The sequence below is a fragment of the Mauremys reevesii genome, linkage group 1 (genome assembly GCF_016161935.1).
Source record: "Mauremys reevesii isolate NIE-2019 linkage group 1, ASM1616193v1, whole genome shotgun sequence".
NCBI lineage: Eukaryota > Metazoa > Chordata > Testudines > Geoemydidae > Mauremys > Mauremys reevesii.
The window spans coordinates 25,825,150-25,841,964 of NC_052623.1; the positions used below are offsets into that span (position 1 = coordinate 25,825,150).

General features: G+C 42.8%; 1 protein-coding gene across 12 annotated transcripts in view; it reads right to left on the reverse strand.

The window, feature by feature from the left end:
* The window catches only part of DLG2 (discs large MAGUK scaffold protein 2), a 1,428,123-nt gene that overhangs the window by 169,074 nt on the left and 1,242,234 nt on the right, over positions 1-16,815 (reverse strand). Inside the window, exon 1 of one of the 12 annotated variants that reach the window (XM_039519932.1) lies at positions 3,268-3,393. The exons of the other annotated variants lie outside the window; for them this stretch is intronic. The gene's annotated coding sequence lies outside the window, so the exon portion shown is untranslated. Of the gene's footprint in view, positions 1-3,267; positions 3,394-16,815 lie in introns of those variants that run through there. 12 annotated transcript variants of the gene reach the window in all.

Consider the following 16,815-nt stretch of genomic DNA (forward strand, 5'->3'; position numbering starts at 1 on the left):
ACTTCTGCACTCGGAGTGACAGAGTGGGGATTCAGCCTTGATAGACTGAGTGGAGGATAAGCTTCCAAGAAGTTACTGGAGACTCAAAAAGAAAACTGAGATGAGGGGTCACTTGCAGGGCTGCCCCAAGGCCACCGAGGGTGCCTGGAAGAAGGCCAGGCGTTTACAATCCTAATAAAAGAGACCACGTTTTGCCTATATTTATAACCAATTTTTTGTCCTGAAATATCACTCACTGAGGAGGAAACAAATTTATTTAGATTATTATGGCTGAATGGTTCTGTTGTATACATGCCATAATATATAATACTGAAAAAGAATTTGGATAATGCTGTAAAACATAACCCATCACAACACACAATTTCTAGTTATTAGTACGAGCATTCAATAAGATGCAAGTCAAGAATGACATATACCCTTTTCAATACTTTGCAGCAAAGTATTCCATATTAAAGTATGAAACTCAGCTCAACTGTACACATGGAGCCAACTAACCATTTATTTTAAAGTGTGTGTGTGTGTGTGTTTGCGCACGCACAAATATATGTATGGGTTTGTATGTACATACACACACACAGACACACACACCAGTCTCAAGCTCTACTCACCTCTGCCCTACATTAAAAAAGCACAATCACAAATAAAACCTCATCAGATGTCCTCAACTCAAACCAAACAATAACCAAACTAAGATTAACGCTTACCAGGCCCCTCCAAAAGTCTGGTTAAACAGATGGGTCTTGCAGCAAGCCCAGAAGGTCAACAGATCTGGGGTATTTCAAAGGGTGATGAATAAATCCCAAAGTTAAAGGCCCCTAAAAAGAATGTCCTGTCAGCAGTCCCCTCTCTTTTACACTTAGAATAACTCAAACTCAGAGGCCTTTGTTGATCTCAACTCCAGCAGCTGGGCAAAGATGCACACTTCTTGTGTAGACAGGTGGTCCCAGGCCATTTAGGGATTTATAAATCAAACCCTCGACTTTAAATTCCACCCAGAAACCAACAGGCAGCCAGCACAGATCCTGTAATGGTGATGTCTTGCTCCCACTGATACACACCTCTTAAATACGGACTTCTGCCTTCTATGACAGCTTCAGTTCCCAGATTGATTTAAGGTATAGCCCTCCAGTAGCCCAGTGTTGAAGTCACAAAGGCATGGGTTATGGTAGCAAGGTCCCTATCCAAATGAAACAAATGCACTCCCCTGGCCCCAGAGGACTGAAAAAAGCTTTCCTAGTCATCACTGCTATCTAAACCTCTAACAGAAGCTGGAGACTCCAGCAACACTGTCTGACTAAACACTGATACCACAGTAAAGTACAGTCTTCACCATATCCTCTGGTTGCTTCTCCTAACCCACCAGCATTGCCTCATCCTTATCTGGATACAACTTCAGAAAGCTACGTTGCATTCATGTCCCAGTCTCCATAGGCCATAGCATATCCCATATACTCACAAATAGTGAGTTTGGTGTCCACAATATTCAGCTCCACTTATAATTACTTCCACCTCGTATGGTTTTGTCTGATTTTCCCACCTTTGCATCTCAAATTACAGTACATATAGCTTTATAGTTAGTATTCTCATTGCTGAGATGATACTATGGTGATGGATGCAATATAGTGATCTAGACAGATGGATCTGATATCAGACTCCTAGAAGTATGAGAACTTACAACTCAAGAAAATGCATTTTGATATCACAAGAATCCCCGCCAATCAATGAGAATGCTCAAATGGACCCAAATATTCATAAAACAGGCACAGAATTATATAGAAATATAGTCGTTTATAGCAGAATTTGAAAAGTTCTCTAGTTTGTCAGACTTCTCAGGAATGATCTTACTGACAATATTTAAAGGATACCCAGTACTGTAAATGAACAACTGCAAACATCTGTTACATAGCAAATCACTGACAATAGCCTTTTTGTATAAAAGCCTTTCTTTCCATACAAAAAGGGGTGCTAAAACCGAGGCACTTTATCAAATAAAATAATATCATTCCCCCACCCTGGGTGATCAGCATATAACTGTTGGAGTAGATAATTTCTCCAAGTGGGAGATAGTAATACATGTTTAAATCTCTACACAGTAAACAGTTTGAACAGATAAAAGATGACAGCTCTCAAAAAGACCAAGTCTCTCAGGTTGCCGATAATAAAAGCAATAAGACAACAGGTGCTGTTCTGCCAAGTCCCCTTAATATTTTGAGAAAACAAGATTGTTTCTCCTACTGAGAGAAAGAGAAAGACAGAGACTAAAGAGAGAGAGAGACTACTGTTGCCTATAATAATTCTGCTATATGAACAGGGAAAAGTAAAATTGCCATTAATGACCAGCAGTTGTGGTGAGAGGTATATCCATACAGCAAAGCAATGTGAGGTCTTACTTTTGGTAAACTGTGCTTTTCAGTTCTTTCCTGATTAAAATAAAAATTTCCATCCCCGGTTTACTGATCTTTAATGGTTATAGGAGGGATGATGTGAATAAATATTAAAGGATCTGGCTTTACAAAATATAAGGGTCAATATGAAACAAGGCAATAATTAAAGCAAAGGATTTGAAGCTAGTGAAATATTCACAAGGTAATGAATAATTTACTGGAAATATACCTTAAGCTTTTTCTGTACGGCTACTGTAATACAATGCTTTAGCAGTTTGCTTTCAAAGTATGCTTTTGCATCTCTGATATATTTCAGCACTGTTGTTATGCAAGATGGGGAATCATTCATTTTAACATGATCCTGAGCATATTATCACAAAACAGAGAGGCTACCATTTCACTGATTACCAATTAATTATCTCTACAGTATAAATCATTTGCAGCCCCTTGCTGCATACAAAAGATTTATGGCTGAATCTGAAATTACACATGTACTAGAGTCTCTGAAAAAGCATTAGTAAATGCTTCTCATTTTAGCATAAATTTTTCCCCTCCTGCTACAAAAGGTACAGCACTTGTTCTTTTTAACTGCTAATAAAAGCTTGTTCATAGCCTCTTTGAACTCACAACACTGACAAAAACAGAAAGAAGGAAACTTTAGCTATGAACAATTACTCACAGCATTATATTAAATAATTCATTGTTGCATTTTTCTTTTCATCTCAGACTGTGCCACTAGACTAAACAATTGAAATTACTGTAACCCCCACCTGAAAACCACATAGGACTACTTCTGAAAGCAAAACACATATTAAAACTACTACGCAGTTTTACCGAGTTTATCTAATAACTGGGTTAGCTCAGCTGAAGCCACATCACTCACCGAAGACAGAATTTGCTTGAACAAAAGCAGAGAGACCGGGCACCAAATGCAGCTTCTCAAGATTCTTAATGCAAGATTCTCCTGTCTGCTGTTCAGTTCACACTTGCCTTTATAACTAAGCAAACCAACAACATTCAATTGCTGAATGAATTATAAAACAGTAGCTCCCAGACTCTCATATTTTACATCACAGGGGGTGGTCATCCAGCACACACACTGCCTGTGTACATATATTGTTATAACTCATCCTGATAAACACATCAGTGCTGGCAGAAATGACAGTAATTGGTGCTCAGGATGTACAAGCACAAACCAATAGAATACACTCCCTCCCTCAGCTCTATGCAACATCTCCACCTGTCAATCTTTGCACCTTGTTAAGGTGGAATCATCAGCCACAGTTCAGGGTTGGCATGTGGTTTCAAAATTTGGAGGAAAATCTGATAATTTATGCAAATACTTTATTAACCTAACATTCCTTAAAACAATCTGCACGGTTTAATATTAAATGTATCTCTAATAATTGACAGGCATACTTTTCTAGCTCCTTTTTAAAAAAAAACCCAAAAACTTTGTGTTCTTTTCTTAAAGATACAGTTCCTTTACTATGACTGATAAACCCAACATCCATAGCTTCTATTAGCATGAACGACAATTACATATCTAGACTCCCTTGATATTCAGGGGAGAACAGACTTCAAAATATCAGCCCACATAGACTCAAAATTAACAATAACTTAATTATTGGCTGGTACTATGTGTAAATTTCAGACAGTTCTTATAAAATATTAGTAAACTTTATTAATAGCCTTCACATTTTGACAGTAAATATTTACAATGTTCTCAGCTATTCTGTCTTAACTGTCTTCTTTTCCGAAGAGTCTTTGTATTAATTTTTTAAAAATAAATAGACAAACAAAACTTGAGAAATACTAATAAACTAAACAACTAATCTGAACAATACAAGACAGGACTAAGTATAGCAAAAACGAATACATTGTTAATCATTGTATATGGTACAAATTAACATTTATAGTTAACTGTTATCAAGAAAAATGGGTTATGATATTGATAATACCCAGTAAGCAACTAGTCACTTACGTTTTAGGAATGAAAAGTCCTTATGGATGGGAGAGGAGAAAAATTGATTAGCTGCTTGTTAGAGAGAGGTACATGGGGAAAGGACTATTTAATCTATTTTTGAGATTTTTATGGTTCTTTAGATCTTAGTATTCCAAAAAAATCCAGTTATAAGACATAGGGCAATTAACATTTGTTTGGGTGCTTCCTTAATGTGCATGTGAGATTTAAAAGTTTAACACCGTTAACCATTTACCGTAAACCCTGATCTTGCATTGAGAACTGACACCATGGACCCCTGCACCTTTAGCCCATTTATTTCAGCAGGGTCCATATAGGCCTAGAGGTCTGTGTTATTGGATCCCAAGGCAGGATTGAGGCCTTAACTTTTAAATTGACAATATTGTCACCATTTTAGCTGAATTACAGATTATTTGGATGTATTACACATTTGAACCAAACACTGGCTTTCTATACCCATATTCATGCGAAAGCTATTTATGGGAGTGGTGAGTATGTGCCAATGAATTTTAACGAGGATGAATTTCTATTTCTGCTTTCCACAGGTGGTGATGCCCATCAGGGCATGTAGGGACCAGGATGACTCATTGGAAATCTGATCCAGATTGTTTCATATATTGTAGAACTGCTCCAACATTTGGCGCCAGGCTGAGCGGTTCTGGTTTCAAAGGTAAGCAAAATAGCTAGTGCACAGTTGCTTGTATGGTTGAGTGACAGTGATAACACTTAACCATACAAATTAAGATGCATCAGATAGTTTTGGTCATCATTGGGATGTTATTCCATGAACAACTGGGCTGTGGAATGTAAATGCACTCTGTGGGTGGCAACTCGAACCAGAAACCCATTCCTTCCTCTCGCCATCTGTAACAACCAATGTGTGACATGCAGTGGGAACGTGGCATCTCATTTCATGCATAGTGAAAGCAAGTACCTCTATATTTATTCCTTCTCTCCCCTCCACAGCTGCCTATTCCCCTCTCCTCATTTGCTGCTCCTCAGCCTCTTCAGTCTGGCAGGGATAATCCACTCCATGCCAGAGCCACAGGCATATTTCTCCATAAAGTACTGGCTGTTACAATAAAGACTTCCCTGCAGAGAAAGCTGTGCATCACTGGATGGGGGAGATGAAGGAGAAGGGTACTTCAGCAGTGCAGCAGCTTTTCTTTCTGTCCCAGAAGGAGACAGACAACTGAACATCAATACCTGAATTCCCCAGTGGTACTAAACAGTGGATCCTCCAGTATGGGCAGAAGAAGATTCTAAATGACAATCACTGGCTTTATGACAAGGCAGTTGGGGGATCTGTGCCATTGGATTTAGACTCATGGAGCTACATTCTACTCTACTGATCAACATATTTAACTTGCAAATTACGGTGGTTCTTTGTACAGCAGCCCAGTGGGTTTCTTGCTTTGTAATTCACCAAACACAATGGTCATTTATCAGTATGCCCCTATAACCTATTTATGTGTTTCCTCTGTGTCTTGTTTTGACCATCCAATTCTGATCAAGCTTCCTAATCATTTCACCAGACCTAATACAGACCATTATAGTAACCATGCATGGAGTTATAGAAATTATAGGAGTTATGTTTGGTTGAAAGAACAGAACCCAGTTACCCAACCATACCCCAAAGACCCAAACATTCTCTATTAAAATATTTTATTGACCAATATGGCTCTTAATATCACAAAATAGCTATAGTATTTTAATACAATGAACCAGACCTCTATTCAGTGTACCATGCAGCTGCATTTCAAGGCCACAATGTAGGTGGAATTCAATGGGGAATATGTCACATGGCAAGAAATGCTGAAAACCCACCCCTTAAAGGCAATTTCTGTTGCATTACGCTGACTTGCCCTATCTTTCTACTAAGGTATTGCTATAGCCTGCATTGCCACAGTGTCTAAGGCCTGGTCCACACTGGGGGGCAGTGTCGAGGTAAGATACGCAACTTCAGCTACAGGAATACCATAGCTGAAGTCGAAGTATCTTATCCCGACTTACCTCCCGTCCTCACCGCTCGGGATCGACGTCCGCGGCTCCCCCGTCGACTCCGCTAGCGCCACTCGCTCCGGTGGAGTTCCGGAGTCGACGGGAGCGTGTTCGGGGATCGATATATCGCGTCTAGATGAGACGCGATATATCGATCCCCGCAAAATCGATCGCTACCCGCCGATTCGGCGGGTAGTCTGGACGTACCCTAAGAGAATGATACTCTGTAAAAGATGAGCAAAATGAAGCCTAATATTTTGTCATTCACAAAGACTTTCTTGATCAATTACCTGCATTGATTTCGGAATCCAGAGTTCCCAAGGCAGTGTCACAAATACACATTTTGTTTCGGAATGTTAGATTGCACATTCAAACACTCTGGCTTTGCTGAAAGATGTGTGAAAACCAGGTGTGGCTGCCAGGCCGTGTTCTATTGGCTGTACATCTGAGGAGGCTCAGGAGTGTAACTTATTTCTTCAAAATTACTTTTAACATACAAACTCTAAATTGGCTCCAAAGCTGCCTTCTTCAGAGTGCAGATTAGGAATGGTTTAGTAATGAAAAAGAGAAAGAAGAAATTCCCAGTTGTTTCCAAGGCAGGATCTTTTGCAGATTATGTGCCATTATAAACATTAAAGACAAGCAGATTATAATGAATATTTGGCTGCAAATGATGGCTGCAAATGAGGATGCTCTTAAGTGCATTCATGCATCATCAGAGGAAGAATCCAGTGTATTCTGCTCAAACAACGTAAGTTTTTACCATATCAGCTGAAGGAGAAGTTCATCCATTACGTAAGAGATACATTGATTCCATCCAACAAAAGGTCACATATCAACCAGTATAGTAGATACTTCAATTAGGCAAAGCTTGCTCTCAAGTGTCTGGAGATTACAGGAGTCCAAATAAAACAAATGGGTACCAACTGAAATGATTTCCAGGCCATCCAGGATGGCATGGATAGGTGCTACACCTCATACCTTTGCTGCCATAGAGTTCAGTTGTAAGTAGGAATAGAATATATATTTTTTTCAGTACAGAAATACTGGCCTCTGCCCCTTGAGTTAAGTTATCTTACAAGGGTTCATGACATACATTTGTACATTAAGAAAAAAATCATACAACTGAAGAAGAAATCCCCACTCACACTTAACAGTTAAGTTCCTTACTTCTTCAAGTGATATGGCAACAAATTTCAAACTGGTAAAAGGAAATACATTTTCCACACCATAAACCCGAGGAACTCATTGCCACAAGATATGATTGAGGCCAAGGGTTTAGCAGGATTCTGAAATGGATTGGACATTCATATGGATAACAAGAATCTGCAGAGAATTACAGTTACAATAGTAAAGATTAAATTAAGAACGGCCATACTGGGTCAGACCAAAGGTCCATCTAGCCCAGTATCCTGTCTTCTGACAATAGCCAATGCCAGATGCCCCAGAGGGAATGAACAGGTAATCATCAAGTGATCCATTCCCTGTCACTCATACCCAGCTTCTGGCAAACAGAAGCTAGGGACACCATCCCTGCCCATCCTGGCTAATAGCCATCCATGGACCTATCCTCCAGGAATTTATCTAGTTCTTTCTTGAACCCTGTTACACCAAAAATGTTTTGGAAGGGCTTTAAAATCTCATACTTCAGAATATAGACCCAGCACTAATCAGGGTTAGGAAATAATTTCCCCTGTTGATCAAGTTATATAAACTGACTAGTGCAGGGTTTCTTGGCCTTTTGTCTGAAGCACCTTGTATTGGCCAGAGTTGGAGACCAGCTACTGAACTAGATGGAGAACTGGTCTAATCCAGAATGGCAATTCCTATATTCCTGTGCTTTCTTATTTAATATTCCAGGTCTATATTTTAGCTCTGTTTGACAAGTCCAGATCTTGTTCATTATGACAAAAGCAGAACTAGAAGCTTGAAGATTAATGCACAATCTAAGGTTTAGCCTAACCAAAAGAAGGCTGAGGGGAGATATGATTGCTCTCTATAAATATATCAGAGGGATAAATATCAAGGAGGGAGAGGAGTTATTTAAGTTAAGTGCCAGTGTGGACACAAGAAAAAATAGATATAAACTGGCCATCAATAAATTTAGGTTTGAAATTAGACCAAGGTTTCTAACTATCAGAAGAATGAAGTTCTGCAACAGCCTTCCAAGGGGAGCAGTGGGGGCAGGGGCAGTTCCAGGCACCAGCGCGTGCCTGGGGCAGCCTGATGGTCGCCATGAGGGCGACAGTCAGGCTGCCTTTGGTGGCACGCCTGCGGGGACGCTGAAGGCGCAGGACCAGCAGACCTCCCGCAGGCGCGCCACTGAAAGCCGCCTGCCTGCCGTGCTTGGGGTAGCAAAATACATTGAGCCACCCCTGAGTGGAGGCAAAATACCCAACTGATTTCAAGACTGAGCTTGATACATTTATGGAGGGGATGGTATGATGACACTTCCTACAATGGCAGGTACCCCCTTGGCGACTGCTAGCAGCAATTATCTCTAACAGCCAGTGATGGAACACTAGATGGGGAGGCTCTGAGTTAATACAGAGAATTCTTTCCCAAGTGTCCGGCTGGTGGGTCTTGCCCACAGGCTTGGGGTCTAACTGATCACCATATTTGGGGTTGGGAAGAAAATTTCCCCCAGATCCAATTGGCAGAGACCCTTTTGCCTTCCTCTGCAGCATGGGGCATGCGTCATTTGCAGGTTTAAACTAGTGTAAATGGTGGATTCTCTGTAACTTGAAGTTTTTAAATCATGATTTGAGGATTTCAGTAACTCAACCAGAGGCTAAGGGTCTGTTATAGGAGTGAGTGGGTGAGGTTCCGTGTCCTGCAATGTGCAGGAGATCAGACTAGATCAGGGGTCGGCAACCTACGGCATGTGTGCCAAAGGTGGCACGTGAGCTGATTTTTGACAGCATGCAGGGCGGGTTGAGCCGCTCAGCCCGCCGCTGCTCTGGGGTTCCCGCTGCTGGCCCCTTGCCAGCCGGGGTCCTGCCGCCGGTCCCACTCAGCGCCCGCTGCTGGCCTGGGTGAAGGAACCCCAGTTTGCAGTGGATTGAGACCTCAGCTGGCAGAAGCCGGCAGCTGAAACCCCAGAGGGGGGCTGGCGGAGATGCTCAGCCCATCCCCGAAACCCCAGAGCTGGGCGGGCTGACCCGCTCAGCCTGCTGCTGCTCTGGGGTTCCCGCTGCTGGCCCCTTAGCGGCTGGGGTCCCCACCGCAGCCCCACTCACTTTGCTTCCAGCGCAGGCCCCCTGCCAGACAGGGTCCAGGCTTCCGGCCCTGCTCAGCCCTACCAGCCGCCAGCTCCACTCACCTCAGCTGCCGATCTGGGGTTCCAGCCACTGATCTCCTGCCAGCCGGTTATCAACTTATAACTCAGAAGCCTGTGTGCAGCTTAAAGTATCTAAATAGGTGCCACCAGACATTGGAAAACTCAGCAAGGGCAAGGATCACACTAAACTAATAAGATCTGCATTTTAATTTAATTTTAAATAATGCTTCTGAAACATTTTGAAAATCTTGTTTACTTAAGATATAATAGTAGTTTTGTTATATATTATAGACATATAGAGAGACCTTCTAAAAAATGTTTAAATGTATTACAGGCATGCAAAGCCTTAAATTAGAGTGTATAGATGAAGACTCGGCACACCGCTGCTGAAAGGTTGCCGACCCCTGGACTAGATGATCATGATGGTCCCTTCTGACCTTGAAGTCTAAGCTGAACACATCCCAGAAATGCATATCAGTATATTAGTAGTCTGATACGTATCGGATGTAAAAGATATGGCTGATGCATTATGGGATACACACTAGTAAGGGCCGTGCATTCTATCCAGTAGAGGGCAGCTATGTTCACACAGATTTTCAGAATGCATGCTTTCCAGAGGACAATAGGATAATATGAAATCAAAGTGTACTGTTGCACAATGGGTGTACAGAACTCCCTAAAGCATTGCATTCCAGTTGAGATCAATTATAGTTCTGCAAATGAACAAACATAATTCTGCAGGCTGCTTTTAGCCCCTCAAAGGCATAATAAATTTCAAATTTTGGAAATCTGCAGTCTGAATATGGAAGAGAATTTGGTCCTCCAGAACCGGTAAGAAAAAAACTATTATCTTAAATGCAGATGCAAGACTTCATTGCTATAAGCTACCCGATGCTTTGCAAAAATAAGCAGTAGTTATAATGTAAATAAATGTAATTGCCACATTAAGGATACAGAGCAATTCATTTCCTCTCTGTGCAACCTACTTATGATTCCCTTTAAGAATAATTTTCAAATATAAGTTTCATTTCTTTTTTTTAAAGGATTAATCCTGATGAGTACAAATGAATACAACTGCATATTTAGATTAATTAGTAATCTAGTTTGCACAGTGGTTTTGAAGACCGGGGGAGGGATAACTCAGTGGCTTGAGGATTGGCCTGCTAAACCCAGGATTGTGAGTTTAATCCTTGAAGGGGCCACTTAGGGATCTGGGGCAAAATCAGTACTTGGTCCTGCTAGTGAAGGCAGGGGGCTGGACTCAATGACCTTTCAGGCTCCCTTCCAGTTCTATGAGATATATAGGTAAAGCACTGTATAAATGCTATATCTATTATAATATTTTGTGTTACAATATTTTTCTTCTCCCATGTAACATCCCCTTTTGCACAATGCCAAAAGATCTCAAGCCCTCATCTCAAATGATGATTTTGTACAGCAAGTCCACCTTCCTAATACGAGTTCGGAGATATTGCCAGGATAAGTGAATGAGGTGGGACAGTCAATAATACCTAAATGAACAGACTCCCAAGAGTGTGACTCCAGCTGATCAAGGTCAACACAACAAAAAAGAAGAGCCTACTTTACTGGTGAAAAAGGCAGCAATCTCTTGATGGCTGCATCGTATCTCAAGAATATGAACTGCTCGATTAGGAATAAAGAAGAGCTGAGAAGAGGCAGGAAGGACAGATGACAGAGCTATGCTCCCTAGAGACTGGCCATTTGAAAAGGCTCCCTCAATTAGGGTGACCAGATCAGAGGGATGAAATATCAGGACGCGAGGGGGAGAGCAAAAAAAAAAAAAGGTGGCGGGGAAAAAAAACAAAAAACAAACCCCAGCAGTTTCACAGGGGCCGCGCCACGGGATCGCACACAGCACCCCGGCAGCGCACGCTGCCCTCCCCACGGAGCCTCCTGCCCCCCAGCCCGCTCCAGGCACATGTGGCACGTCTCGCTGCCGGTGGGGAGCCCCGCAGCTCTCCCGCTCGGCTGTACTCCAGCGGCTCCTTCCTGGCAGTGACGGGGAAGTTTATGGGTTCGGGGGACTCCGACCGGCTCCTTGCCCCTGTCCGCCGGCCACCCCACCTGGGACAAGTCTCGCTCCCGCAGCCCCCCTCTGCCGCATGTCTCCAGCGGCCCACGCCCCCGGGCCACGCTGCCCCCAGACCCACCGCGCTGCCCCATGGGCTGCAGGGCTGGAGCACTGCAGCGCTCCCGGCCCCATCCGGCCATGGCCCATGTGCCCAGGCTGCTGCACGGGGGCGTCTCCTCCCCAGGCCCAGCTCGGGATCCAATGGGGCAGTGAGGGGGCGAGGCTGGGGGCAGGGATTTGGGGAGGGATCTAATGGGGGAAGGAGGGGTCAGGGTGGGGGGGGAGCGAGAGCCCCTCCGGGCTCCACCTGTGCACCAGAGCGGAGGGCAAAATTGTTTGTTTGTCCGTCCAGTGTCCCGACTGAACATCGGTCGGGACGCGGGACAAACAAGCAAATATCGGGACAGTCCCGATAAAATCGGGACGTCTGTTCACCCTACCCTCAATGTGATTTGAAAAGTCATTTATGACATCTCCTGAACTGTGGCCCCATGAGCCTTGAATGTTCTATCAATCCAATAGCAATCTGGGCCTTTTCACTACTATCTTTCTTCTACATAATTTATATCAACTTAATTATTTAAAAGAATTGGGAACTTTGCGGATATGGTTCAGGGTTAGTTTTTAAAAAATATTCTTTCATGTGTCCTTTAACTCCTTGTTTCCCATTGTTTTCATTATGTTGCTCCATTTAAAACCAGACGGGGGACACAAAGCAAAGCAAGCTAAATGACAATTATGCTGGACTAACTATAGCCATGAGCTGGAACAGTATCCAAAAATCCATGCCACATTAACCAAAAGATTACATTCAATTACCCAGCACACAGCTATCCTGGCCTGTATTCATGTTAACAAATGGAGGTACCAGCACTCTGTTCCTCATAAACAGGGTAAAGGGAGCTAACATGCAAGGGGTATGTTTACATGGAAGGAAATAGTAGAGTAGCTCCTCCATATGTATACGACAGAGTGGGCTCTGTGGGCCCGGGTGTGTAGCCAGATTGGGGACAGAGTGGAGCAAGGAAGAGCTACATGGTGGTATACTCCACTTGAGAATAACAGTCTGTCAGATTGCCAGGGATTCTAATTCTTTTGGATCAATAATTATTTCCCCATAGAGGAAGTAGCAGGAGTATAGGCACCAATGTGAGAGGCACAGTATAAGAATCTGCATAGTAGAGACTGGGATAGCTATGAAGAAGGAGTTAATGGCAGCCCTGTTAAGGAACTGGCTGTGCTAACAGTGGAAAGGGGTGCATGGAGGGCATATAGGAATATCTTTAGTTCTCAGTCAGAGATCCACAGAGTTTAAGCCTGAGTTTCCCATGCATCATGGTATAGGCAGCCCAACCTTTCCCCCTAACAGGACAACTTGCTGTGGTAGCATAGAAAATTGGTAAGTACTTTTAGAGTAAGTTTTCCCCTGCTTTGTTTTTTCCTTCAGGAAGGAAGAAATGGGCCCAAATGACTGAGGCATGAAAACAGAGAAGGAGAGCAAATAATATACAGCCCAGCTTTCCCCTCACTAAATCTCTGAAGGTCACATGTCTTTTGTTTTCCATTATTCTTTAATCACTCCATCAAGGAATTTTTTAAGACCATCAAAGTGAGGAATTATTCAGAAAAGAAAGGAAGAAATAACTACTCTGTTGGGATATGTCAAATTCTCCCTCTTCTGTCTCACAGAACTGCCGTGGAGCTCAACTCAACAAGAATTATCTGGAGTCTTGCATACTTCATATGGCTTCTGAAACTGTAGAAAGTTACAGTCTTGGCTCTAAAGCAGGTTAATTAATGTAGCTTCTACTGAAGTCATTTTTGTTAATTATACCTGGTGACACACTAGTGAGCTTGCTTCTGGTGGACTTTCGTGTCCAAGTTATTCACTGTGTTTACGTGGCACTCAGCAGACATGAATGGCAATTTTTAACTCAAAATACTCCAGCCTCAGGCTGGGGAACATCCTGTGTGTGTGACTGCAAATAAGGAAGGACACATTAATCACATCACACTTTCAGTTATTTTTAAATACCTAGCAATTAGCTTCTATAGACACTGAGTTGAGTTGAGCACTTAAGGAAGGACAGCCATTTTGGGGGTTGTATATCTAATGATTAGCCGACGGACTTGGATTCATTCATTTGATGCCCATCTCTGTCCCTGAACCACTGCTCGAATGTCACTCATGGCTTGAGGCTTAATTAGAATTGGCAAATTACTTTGATATCCTGTCACTTAAAAGTTATATATTAATGCTTATTATTGCTATTATCAATGAGATAACAAAAGGAGTGATTTGATTGATCATCATTAATTAATACCACAAGGCTTACCAGGAAATGAATAGGGTCTGCATGTTTTAAAACTAACACGTCCTGATAACATTCAGGCAATTGTATAGCCCTATGCAGCGCTTTACTGCTCCTGCCACTCTGCAAACTGACCCTCTAGTGCATGTTCTGGAAGAGCTCTCCTGTCCAAACTCTCTCCAGTGCTGGTTTTTTGGCCTATATCTGAGTTGCAGATCAGTAGTGGAGAGACAAGTCACATGGGGAATGCAGGCCAGGGACAACAGAAAGGTTTAGGGGGGAGAGATAGCTCAGTGGTTTGAGCATTGGCCTGTTGAACCCAGGGTTGTGAGTTCAATCCTTGAGGGGGGCCACTTAGGGATCTGGGGCAAAAAACTGGTCCTGCTAGCGAAGGCAGGGGGCTGGACTCAATGACCTTTCAAGGTCCCTTCCAGTTCTAGGACATTGGTATATCTCCAATTATTCCTTCCTTATTGGTTTAGACATTAGGAAAGATGAGGATAATTCTCTTCAGGTAAAAATCTGAAACTATTCCACCCTCGCTGCTGCTAGAAACCATCCCGATTTCTAAAACAGAGCCCCAAATTGGGACTAACTGAAAGATAGGCTCATGGTTAAAGCACTCACTTAGAATTGGGGCACTTTGTGTTCAAGTCCCTGCTCTACTGTATGCTTCCTTAGGCTAGTCTCTTTGTGCCTCAGTTTCCTATCTGCAAAATGGGGATAGGTGTTGTGAGGATAAATACATTAAAGACTGCAATATATAGTATTGGGGTAGAGGTGTTGGTCCCAGGATACTAGAGAGACAAAGTGGGTGAGATAATATCTTTTACGGGATCTTGTCTCTCTCAAAGATTGTGAGGCGTTCAGACACTACAGGGACGGGGCCATGTAAGTACCCTAGATAGACTGTAGTGAGGTGGTCACCCACTCTTGCCCTGAGGGGTTTAAAGACAGCCCTGGGAGAGGGCTGTGGGAGGAGAAAAGCTACTAGGCTGAGTGGGAAGCAGGCTCAGCTGGGGCCATGCCCCAATTAGGGCCCAGATGGCCCTCTAAAGGCTTGAGACAGGATCTCAAGCAGACAGTCTCTCTCTGGCTATAGAGGGAGACAGGCCTGACTGCAAGGAGCTAGAGACAGGGTACCTGAGTGGAGCAGGGCTGGGGAAAGGCTGGGGAGCTCCAGCCTGGAAAGCCCCAGGCTGCAGCCTAGCATTGGGCTAATAGGTACTGGGGGTTGCAGAGGGCAGCCCAGGGATAGGCAAAGGCAGCAGGTCCAGTCCCAACCTTGCCAGTGATGAGTAGGCTGATACTACAGCCTGCCACAGAGCGCGGGGGCTAGACAATGACTGGCAGTACCTGTATACTGAGGCGAGGTGGGGATAGTGGGTAGAGGTTCCCTGGGGAGGGGAGACCCTAAGACTGAGGGGTTACTACCAGGGGGCAGCACCCCAGATAACAGAGCACCGGATCCAGGAGGGACATGGGGGCCAAGTGGTACCAGGACACCGGCCTGCAGAGAGCGCTCCAGTGGCTGAAGAGCTAATTCCCAGAGACCACCAGCAGGAGGCGCCGCAGGGGTGAGTCTGCACTCTTACATAGACCTAATAATACCCTAAAACCAACTAGTTTGGTACAGGTACGTGATCCTTCCTGCCTTTCAAATAAGGCAGTGATTTTCTTAAACCATCTCACTCTTCTTTTTCCCATAATTAGAAAAAAATTAGACTTAAAAAATGGCATCCCAAATAATACATGCCATTCTAAAGGACACATGAGGACGCAGAAAAAAAATAACACTTCTGCCAAGAATGGGTGCATATTAATGTCACTTGTTTTAGCTTCATCCCCAAAAGCACACACTTATAGTCCTTTTAAAAATAACTCCTTTTGGAAGTAATTGGAAATGTCACATTGGAATGAGAACAATAAAATAATAAAGTGACTGTGAGGTGAACATGTATAAAGTGGGTAATGAATTACCCATGCTATTTTGTCTCTATCCATCCCAAAAAGGGTATTTAATAACAATAATGCATAAAAATGTAATAATATGAAGAAATTAGATTGCTTTCATGAAAAACAATATGATCCCTCAGATGAAGAATGCAGTCTACAGCTGGACAGAGAGGGTTGGATGCAATAAAGAACATAGCTCTATACTGTGATTTTAACCAATTGCATACCTTAATACGTACAGCACATGTCATGGGAAGGGGCACCTACAGGGCCCCGTGGACATCATGCTATTCCATTATATCATCATCAAAACCAGAGACACCCACATATACAGTCCATGTCTGGGCACACAAAAGATAATGATCACTACTATTTTAGTTGCATTTATGCATTTTGAAAGTACCCCAAAGTGCCTTAAATGAGCAAAGGGAGCATGTCTGGATTTTTACCACTGCAGTTTGTCTGATTTATCTCCTTAGTGGGTAGCACAGTGGATTGCTGTACATAATTATTTTTTTGCCATTGGAATCTCATTGGAAACCCAGAAAGCATAGAAAAAATGCAAATATTGTATTATTTTGTATTGTATAATGCCAAAGAAGAGTTTAGATATTTAATAATGTTCTGCTGCAATGTGACCAACCGAAGCTGAGCAAATAATCTGGAGTGAATTTATCCTCCTTTTCTGTTTGCAAATTGTTCATGAGTGGCTCATGGTTTTCCTGAATTTATTCATTGTTTCAAATAATAACGGAATAATCCCTATATTAATTCTTTGTCTACAGATTGTTTATGAGAAGTTTGTT